Here is an 8,363-nt window from a genome sequence, read left to right as displayed (position 1 = left end):
AGAACCTGTGGCAGCTTTTATTTATTCCACTTTCTGGAGTAATATTTATGCTTTGATGGCCATGCCTTGTGACATTGTGAGGTTGTTTGATATGTTGTTTGACCTCTTCAATATGAAATGTTTACCGGAAAATGTATATATCTGATTTTTATTTTAAATAAATGTTGTTAAACGTCATACATTTTTTTCTCTCCTGAAATACCGTGGCGAAAGGTGCTATAAAATAACGCATTACTTTTTAACATGTTAATTTATTAGGTTATTCAGGGAGGTGAAATGATGTTTATTTTAAAGCCGCTCTTTATTTCTAAGTCAATAAATTTTATAGGGTGCTATTCTATATAAACAACCAATGGGTTAAGCGGTATTTCCTTCTTGGTCTGAATTTCTGGGTCGTCGATCGCGGTACTTAAATATATTTCCGTGCATAATCTCGTATCCCTTGCCTTGTTATTAGTTCTCACGATTACTTTTAATAAACAGCTGTTATAATACGAAATACAACCACTCAAATAACTCAACCCTACCGTAGTTTTTATCTTAACTTTAGGGAGGGTGAACGGATGTCCATCCGTATTTACATCACACAACGTCAACAGCTGAGAGGCCGATCCACCGGACCCCAGGCAGTAGGACCCCTGACGTCACGTAAAGCGCTGTCGCCAAGTTGCATGTTCCGGCCTGTATTAGAGTTGGCCATGGTACATGGAATAGTATAAAGGTAAGTAATGTAACACCTCTGCTGTTCAGGGATATCTAAAATATTGGGGGGCCCAAACCAGGGATCATATCCAAGGAAATTTTATAAGTAGTGAGTTTTCTAGCATTTTAGAAGAGTCAAATGATGAATATTAGATTCCTGCTAACTCAAATCTTGATCTCTGAGGAAAATCAACAAGCCTGACATTTTTTCCTCACACCCTTAACAAATTTTTGAGGGGCTCTGCACCCATGGAATCTGCACCACTGCTGCTGTTGTGATTTCTAGTATATTTCGCTTTATTATTACACGGAGCAGGTTATAGTATTGCTAATATCATGTATGAAGGCCAGATGATGCATTTGTTGACTGCTGTTCAGAAATTTTATTATTTTGCACTGATACTTGGCGGAGCAGGTTATAGTTTAGAGGATGCATTTGTGGCTGGTCGGTTCCAAATATTTAGCACTTTTACTCCTAGGAAATTTCATTTAGTTTGTTTACAGTGAGGCAAAGAGTTTCTCGATGTGTCGTTACGTGAATTTCAGCTTTCTGTGGTGAAAAGACGTTTGCTACCGAAATAGATAATTAATGACATTAACTCCATTGCTTCCTTTAAGCGTAATAACTGTAATTAATTATTTCGCCCTCAGGCTGACTTAAAGCCACATTTGAAAACCCCCGTTTTAGATTTTTAGTACCGCTTTCTGCCGAGTAGTGGCACCACGACCACGAGTGGCATCGTGTGCATTAAAAGCGGATTGTTTGGGGTCATCTGCCATTGGCTCGATGGGCGTCCATGTGTATGTTCATGGTCATGATATTTCTCGTATGTCAAAATCGATCATCAATCGGTGCTATAGCCATCTATTGACAGACAGCTGGAACTTTTGGACCTAATAAATAATTGCTGTATGATTGTTTTTTTTTAGTTTTTAGGATAGCAATATTTATCAGGGTTATTTAAAATACAGTTTTATAGAAATAATTTTGGCATTGAACATGATTTTGAGGTTTATTTTCTTTCTGCATAAATATTACACCCCATTATATCTTCCAGAGTTCAAATTTTAATAATAGCAAGAGTTCTAGAACATTGGAAATACGTTGAAAACATATTGCACATCAGTAGCTCCTAATCTAAGACTTCATTGTTGAGGAAAGAATAAATAGTAATTTTGGCATTTTGTAAGCAACTTCTCCGAAAATTTCAATTGCAGAAGCAAATTAAGTGTAAGAATAAGAGTTATTTTTTTCATTTTCTTAACTGTAAAAAATTGAATCCTCAATCTCTATTTTGAGAAGTCTTTGTTTTTAAAATAAGACATTGCAATATTTCCACTGAGTTTTCCGCTAAACTCAGTGGAAATATTGCAATGTCTTATTTTAACAATATTAAGAACTTCCACCATATCGTGCCCAACATCATACTAGATATTTTAACAAGGGATTATTTATACCTTTGAACTATCAGCATTTTGTCTTCCAGCGCTATCATATATTTTGCATTGAAGGGCCAACTTTCATGGCCCTTGGGAAATTTTAAAATAGACACCATGTTAACTCAGTTATAAGAAGGATCTTCCTGCCAAATTTTGTTTCAGCCGTCTCTGTAGCTTTTCAGTGATTGAATACCTGAAATGCAGACAACACACTACTTTTATAAAGAAGCAGAGACAATATGTTTAACATATTATTTTATAAAGGTTAGGAGTATATTTTATTTGTTGATTTTTAATGAGATGAGTTTTTTATCACTGTTACTTTCTCTGCAGATTATTGAAGGAGATGGGGCTGCTGATGAGAAGTCGGAGCCTTCTGTGCGGACTAAGGAGTACATTCGAGATGTAATTGATACCGCTTCACAGTTAACATGGTCAGCCCAAGCGACTGAAATATACATTCCTGTGCCAGATTGCCAAATACGCAGGGACAATGAGTTGCCCTATTGGAAAAATTCAATGGGAAAAAATTCAATTGAAATGTTCCATTGAAAAGTGACAAATTTCAATGGAACAGTTCAATTGAAAAATTTTCAATGGAACCGTTCAAATGAAAATTTTTACAATTGAAAAAAAATTCCATTGAAATTTGTCACTTTTCAATGGAACAGTTCAATTGAAAAAATTACAAATACATTAATACAACCAATATGGTAAACTTATTATTAGGTAGAATATACTTAACATCTAAATTTCACGAATCCCGAATTCTGAATAAATAAAACATGTGAACAAAAATTAAAGTTGAAATATTTTTAGAAGCAGTGTCATGAAAACTTTGATTGGGCTTTTCCACATCTTACATCACTTCTCACAATCATGAATAGTTATCGAAAAGCTGTATAGTTTTGCCATGATTATCAGAACAACAACTATACCATGAGAGCCACTTTTTTTCCAGTTCAAACAACGTTGAATAGTTGTCGAAAAGAAGACGTTTTTCCGCGATTAGCGATAACAACTTCACCAAAAAATATCTCACACGTCTTTATCTAAGAAAGGCTTCTTTAAAATACTGATAAATATACTTCTGGTTTGACATGAAGCCAACATAATTTGTTTTTCACAACAGAAACATGTCACTCATGTTTATACAAGAACACGGGAATTTCACTTCACGCAAACAAACCTGCGTGATACACACTTTCCAACAATTAATTAAGTTATATAAATATGCTTACATTTTAAACACAAACGTTAGTATTACCAGTCAAAAAACTGAAGGCAAACGATACATTACTAAATGAACACACTACAGCACAACAATCACATCACGACTTCCATTATAGCACAGAAGAAACACACGAATGACCTAAAACAACGCTGTGGGGATCAACACAGGTTAAATAACAACGATACTAAATAGTCTTTTCTCCACAAGCAAAAAAGTAACCACAACTGACCACAACAACCATGTGCACGTAAACATATGAATAACGGTATAACGGTATTTTTGATTTCAATTGAGTATTTGAGATTTCAATGGGATTTGAACCGGAGACCGCCGGGTGGAAAGCCAACACTCTTGCCACCACACTAACCCGATCCCCGATAGCTGTGTTTCTTCTTCATTGCTGGAGAGAGAATTGGAGCACACGGGTCTAACTATGCTACAGGAAAGGTAATTGTTTGTCATTTACAAGGGAGTGTTTGGCCTTACTATCTCTAATCAACTAGATACATACAGTGAAAGTAGCATTCCTACGATGCATGTTTCACCTATATAGAAATAGTAATACAGTAATGTTCATTATGCTTTGTATCTCAATATAATTTGTACCCTTATGGTTAATGTTACCTATGAGATACCTATGCTCCTCAAAAACTGTGCTGAATGCGTCCCAAATTTGTAAATACATTGAGCCCATTCATGATTCACTTTCAATGGCATGGCATGCATAACTTTAATGAAAAATTTAGTGTATAAAATTAAAATCCCTTTGAAAAGTATTAGTTTAAGTGACTGGATTGTTAATTCTCAATAGTTAATAGACTTGTCACCTGATGTGCGATACTTATATATGTGTGGGACATACCTAAGTGTTCATTATTTTGGAAAAGGCCCATTAGATAGTGACTGATTGTATGAAATCATAACATATTTATATAGTTATAGTAGGACTATTATTTAATAATATTAGCAAATGGTATGCCATCTAAGCCTCAGCCTTGTTTTCATCCAGTGATCTTAACACGTCGCCTACGGATGGCAAGAATTCTCGTCATTTTTTTTTCCGAACGTTCCGGACGGATGATGATGATTCTCGTCATTTATGCGCGTCAACCTAAACAATTTTAAAGCGTACAGTACGTATTCGTTAGTACGTTTTCAGTTGCTGTTCATTATTCATAATGAATTGATGCATCATAACGTTTGATTGGGTAAAGTTATATTCTTAACATTAGCTTTTTAACCATATTTAAACCAAAGGCATTATGCCCTGATAGGCACACATTTCCAATCTCAACGCCTCCACCCAGAATTGGCATTCCTAGGAATTTAAATATCCCGGTACGCAACATGTTAACATAATATAAAGGTAGCTGAACTCAGTCTAAAGTTGTAATGTGGAATTTATGTGTGTGTTTCATTTAGCAGATGAATATTTTAAATGAGAGTGGACAAGAGCAGAGTATTAATATTCCAATACCGTTATACTAATGAAGTTAATATCTCATAATCTAGCATTCACATGAATGATCCTTTTAACAATGTAGTTGTTCATGATTCACCTATGTCCAATTATTATAAGTACTTAATTTTATTTAATACATCTAGATTTTTTATCAATACTAAAGATATATTTATAGCTTAGAACCATATATAAATTATGGGGGTTTACTTAAATTGCAGCTGTTGAAAAGGCCACAATCACGAAAAAAAAAAGTCAAATTAGTCGGGCAAATAAGATATATCGCTCGGTGGCCGTTAACCCTTAAACACCCAGTGTTGCTTCTAAGCAACATATAATTCAAAGACCTGAAATTCGTAGGGTATGCATTTTATTTAGGCATCCTCATTGAAAGCCGTATCTTCAGAGTTAATATTTACGCCACAAGATGATGATAGGTGAAAATATCGCTTTGTCAGGGGAGAATGAAATGAGGCATGCTGAAAGGTTAAAAATTATCGCTAACATTCTGGTAGTTATGAAGATTTTTTTTAGTTTACTATCATTAAATCATGTTTTATTATATACATTATTAAAATATTTTGTTGAATTCAATTATCATAGAAAACACAAGCTGATTACATGGTTTCTATAAGCTTTAAATTTCATTCGAAATTCATGTTGCTTCAAAGCAACAATGGGTCTTCATGGAACGATGGGTAAATCTCGGACATGAAGGCAATCTTACATGGTAATGTGGTGATTCTTTTGGCGGATTCTTAATACGCAGTTATATTTAGCAAACGTAAAATGCAGACGTCTGGAAAGGAGGACAATATCACTGACAATCTAGATGAACTCAGTTATGGCAACATATCAGAGTACAGAAATTACCCTATCGACATCACTTGAGGTGATGAAAGGGAAGAGAGAATACACATCCCAAAAATGTGATCTGTCATTGGAAGATGCTGCTTGTAAGAGTAGTACTACCTTCACAGGTACCATATGCTCCACATTACTACTTTTTGTACTACTGATCCAAAGAGATTTTCACCATTATGAATGAAGAGTAATCCCTTTAGTCAATACCAAAACAATAGTGTGGTGCTTTACTCATCTCTGAAGGAAATGGAGTAGCACATTAGTATTATCCTACTATTGGGAACAATCAAAATGTCACATTACAATGTACTGGGCAGACGAAACTAAGTTTACTTTTACAACAAACTCCTATCGTGGATGTTATGAGTTGCAATCGCTTTCCGTTTTGATGCGGTATTTACATTTCACAATAAAAAACCACCAAAAGCCCAAGAATCATCCTAAACATGACCAATTGTATCAATAGGGTGGTTTCCTATTATTTTTTTATTGCATAAATCGAAAGATTATTACTCCTGGAGTACACATTTCAGGCATTTAGATTTTAAAATGATGATATCTATATTTTGAAATTAAATGAAAAGTGAAAATTTTCAAGTGCATGAAAACGTGGTGGCTAAGTATGAATGCCGGGAAAACTCAAGAGTGATGTGGTTCTGGTTCCTGCTGCCGCAAGTGAGGTGACCTTGGGGCGAGACTTTGAGCGCTGATACGACACAGGATGCTAGCAGGTAGCAGAGTAGCCTCCTAGCTGGTAGCACATGGCTTAAATAAGAATTTTTAATACAATATCAAACAAACTAGGTCCCTGTGACGTCACGTGGAGTGGCATCCTATGGGCGCCAATCTGGCCTTTTTCAAATGAGGATAAAAATTGACCATTGGAAAAAATAATTTGTATATTATGAGTACACTAATGGTGGGTAACAAATCGCAATCAATGCCTTTCGTTTTCTTTGATGAAGGAAACTACCCTATTGAGACCACTTATTCCATTCCATTGACGAGCAAACGATTACTTTCAAGGGGTGGAGCCAATGGAAAAAATATATCAAAAGCAAGGCGTGCAAGTAGGGTTTCTAAGTTTTTAACCCTTTCACTGCTGTGGACGTACCTAGTACGTCCGCACGGCAGACTGCTGTGGACTTACTTTTTCTTCCTCCCTGCCATGCGGTCAGCACTTTCGCCGAAGCACTTCGAAGGGTCGCTAATCCGGAACCCTATCCTCGACCAGCTCACCCACGCAGGACCGTCTCCTCGACCCTACGAGCAGGCAGCCTACCACCCGAAAAGTGACCGCTCTGACTGCAATTTGAAAATCAATCACTCAATACAATCATCAAAAACTTATTGTTTTCATCGCACTCCTGCCAATCATGCAATCAAGTATGTCTTTGAACCGTGTTTCTGCGATGAAAAATAACGGTTTTATTAACTTTGCTAAAATGGCCATTTTTCCAGTTGTCCGCAGCCACGTTTCTAGAAAAGTTAACAAAACCGTTATTTTTCATCGTAGAAACACGGTTAAAAGACATGCTTGATTGCTTGATTGGCAGGATTGCGATGAAAACAATCATTTTTTGATGATTGGATTGAGTGATTGATTTTCAAATTGCAGTCAGAGTGGTCCCTTTTCGGGAGGTAGGCCCCCCGCTGGTAGAGTTGAGGAGACAGTCCTGCGTGGGTTAGCTCCTCAAGGATAGGGCCGCGGATTAGCGACCCTTCGGAGGGTGTACCACACCCATCCTGGAAGTACCTGCTCCATGGGCCCAGTAAAACGCATTTTAACATTTTCGCCGCATGTGAGGAGAAGGTTTTCGGAGATTGAAGAGCAGCGAAAGGGTTAAGAGAGCTGCCCAGTCGGGACTCCAGTACGACATTGAAATATATACTGGGAAGGGAACCTGTGAAGATGTACTTTTCGGGTGACGTTGAAATGGCTCTGAGGAGCCAGAGTATCAAAATTTCAAAGCATATTTTGATAATTGGTTTTCTTCCCTTCAACTAACAATAGCTCTGAAGGACAGAGGAGTACTTAGATACAATTCACTGTCGTAGAATGCGCAAATGTCCTCTTTCCTCAGAAGCTATCCTCAAGTCATATGGGAAAGGAAGTTCAGTTTGGTGAATTCGAATTACTTGTAATGTTACCATTTTCCAGTGGTCTGCAGCCACATTGTTAGCAAAACTAACAAAATCGTTATTTTTCATCGCAGAAACACGGTTCAAAGACGTACTCGATTGATTGGCAAGAGTGCGATGCAAACTATAATTTTTTGTTGATCGAATTGATTGGTTTATTTTCAAATTGCAGTCAGAGTGGTCACTTTTCGGGAGGTAGGCCCCTCGCTGGTAGGGTCGATGAGATGGGCCTGCTTGGGTGAGCTCGTCGAGGATAGAGTCCCGGAATAGCGACCCCTTGGAGGGTGAACCATGCCCATTATGAAGTATCTACTCCATGGGCCCACGAAATGCATTTTAATTCTTTCGCCGCATGTGAGGAGAAGGTTTTCGGAGATTGAACAGCAGCGATAGGGTTAACTGCAGGTGCCATATTATAAAAAATTGTGAAAACATTTTAGCTACGAAACAAGAAATGAAGTTTTTTTTGGGTCCTTTGAATTTCATGCATTAAGGTCCTCACGAATGAATAATAAATCTTGA

The 8,363-nt window shown here is 37.0% G+C and overlaps 1 protein-coding gene across 2 annotated transcripts in view; it reads right to left on the bottom strand.

The window, feature by feature from the left end:
- Positions 1-2,082: 2,082 nt before the first annotated feature.
- Positions 2,083-8,363, bottom strand: part of LOC124172246 (transcription factor A, mitochondrial-like) — a 37,699-nt gene continuing 31,418 nt past the window's right edge. The window contains exon 6 of one of the 2 annotated variants that reach the window (XM_046551668.1): positions 2,083-2,335. The gene's annotated coding sequence lies outside the window, so the exon portion shown is untranslated. The remainder of the gene's footprint in view (positions 2,336-8,363) is intronic. The other variant, XM_046551665.1, reaches the window with a different exon arrangement.

The sequence above is a fragment of the Ischnura elegans genome (assembly GCF_921293095.1).
Source record: "Ischnura elegans chromosome 13 unlocalized genomic scaffold, ioIscEleg1.1 SUPER_13_unloc_1, whole genome shotgun sequence".
NCBI lineage: Eukaryota > Metazoa > Arthropoda > Insecta > Odonata > Coenagrionidae > Ischnura > Ischnura elegans.
The sequence above is the reverse complement of the archived record's forward strand: the minus strand, read 5'-3'. Positions and strand labels throughout refer to the sequence as shown.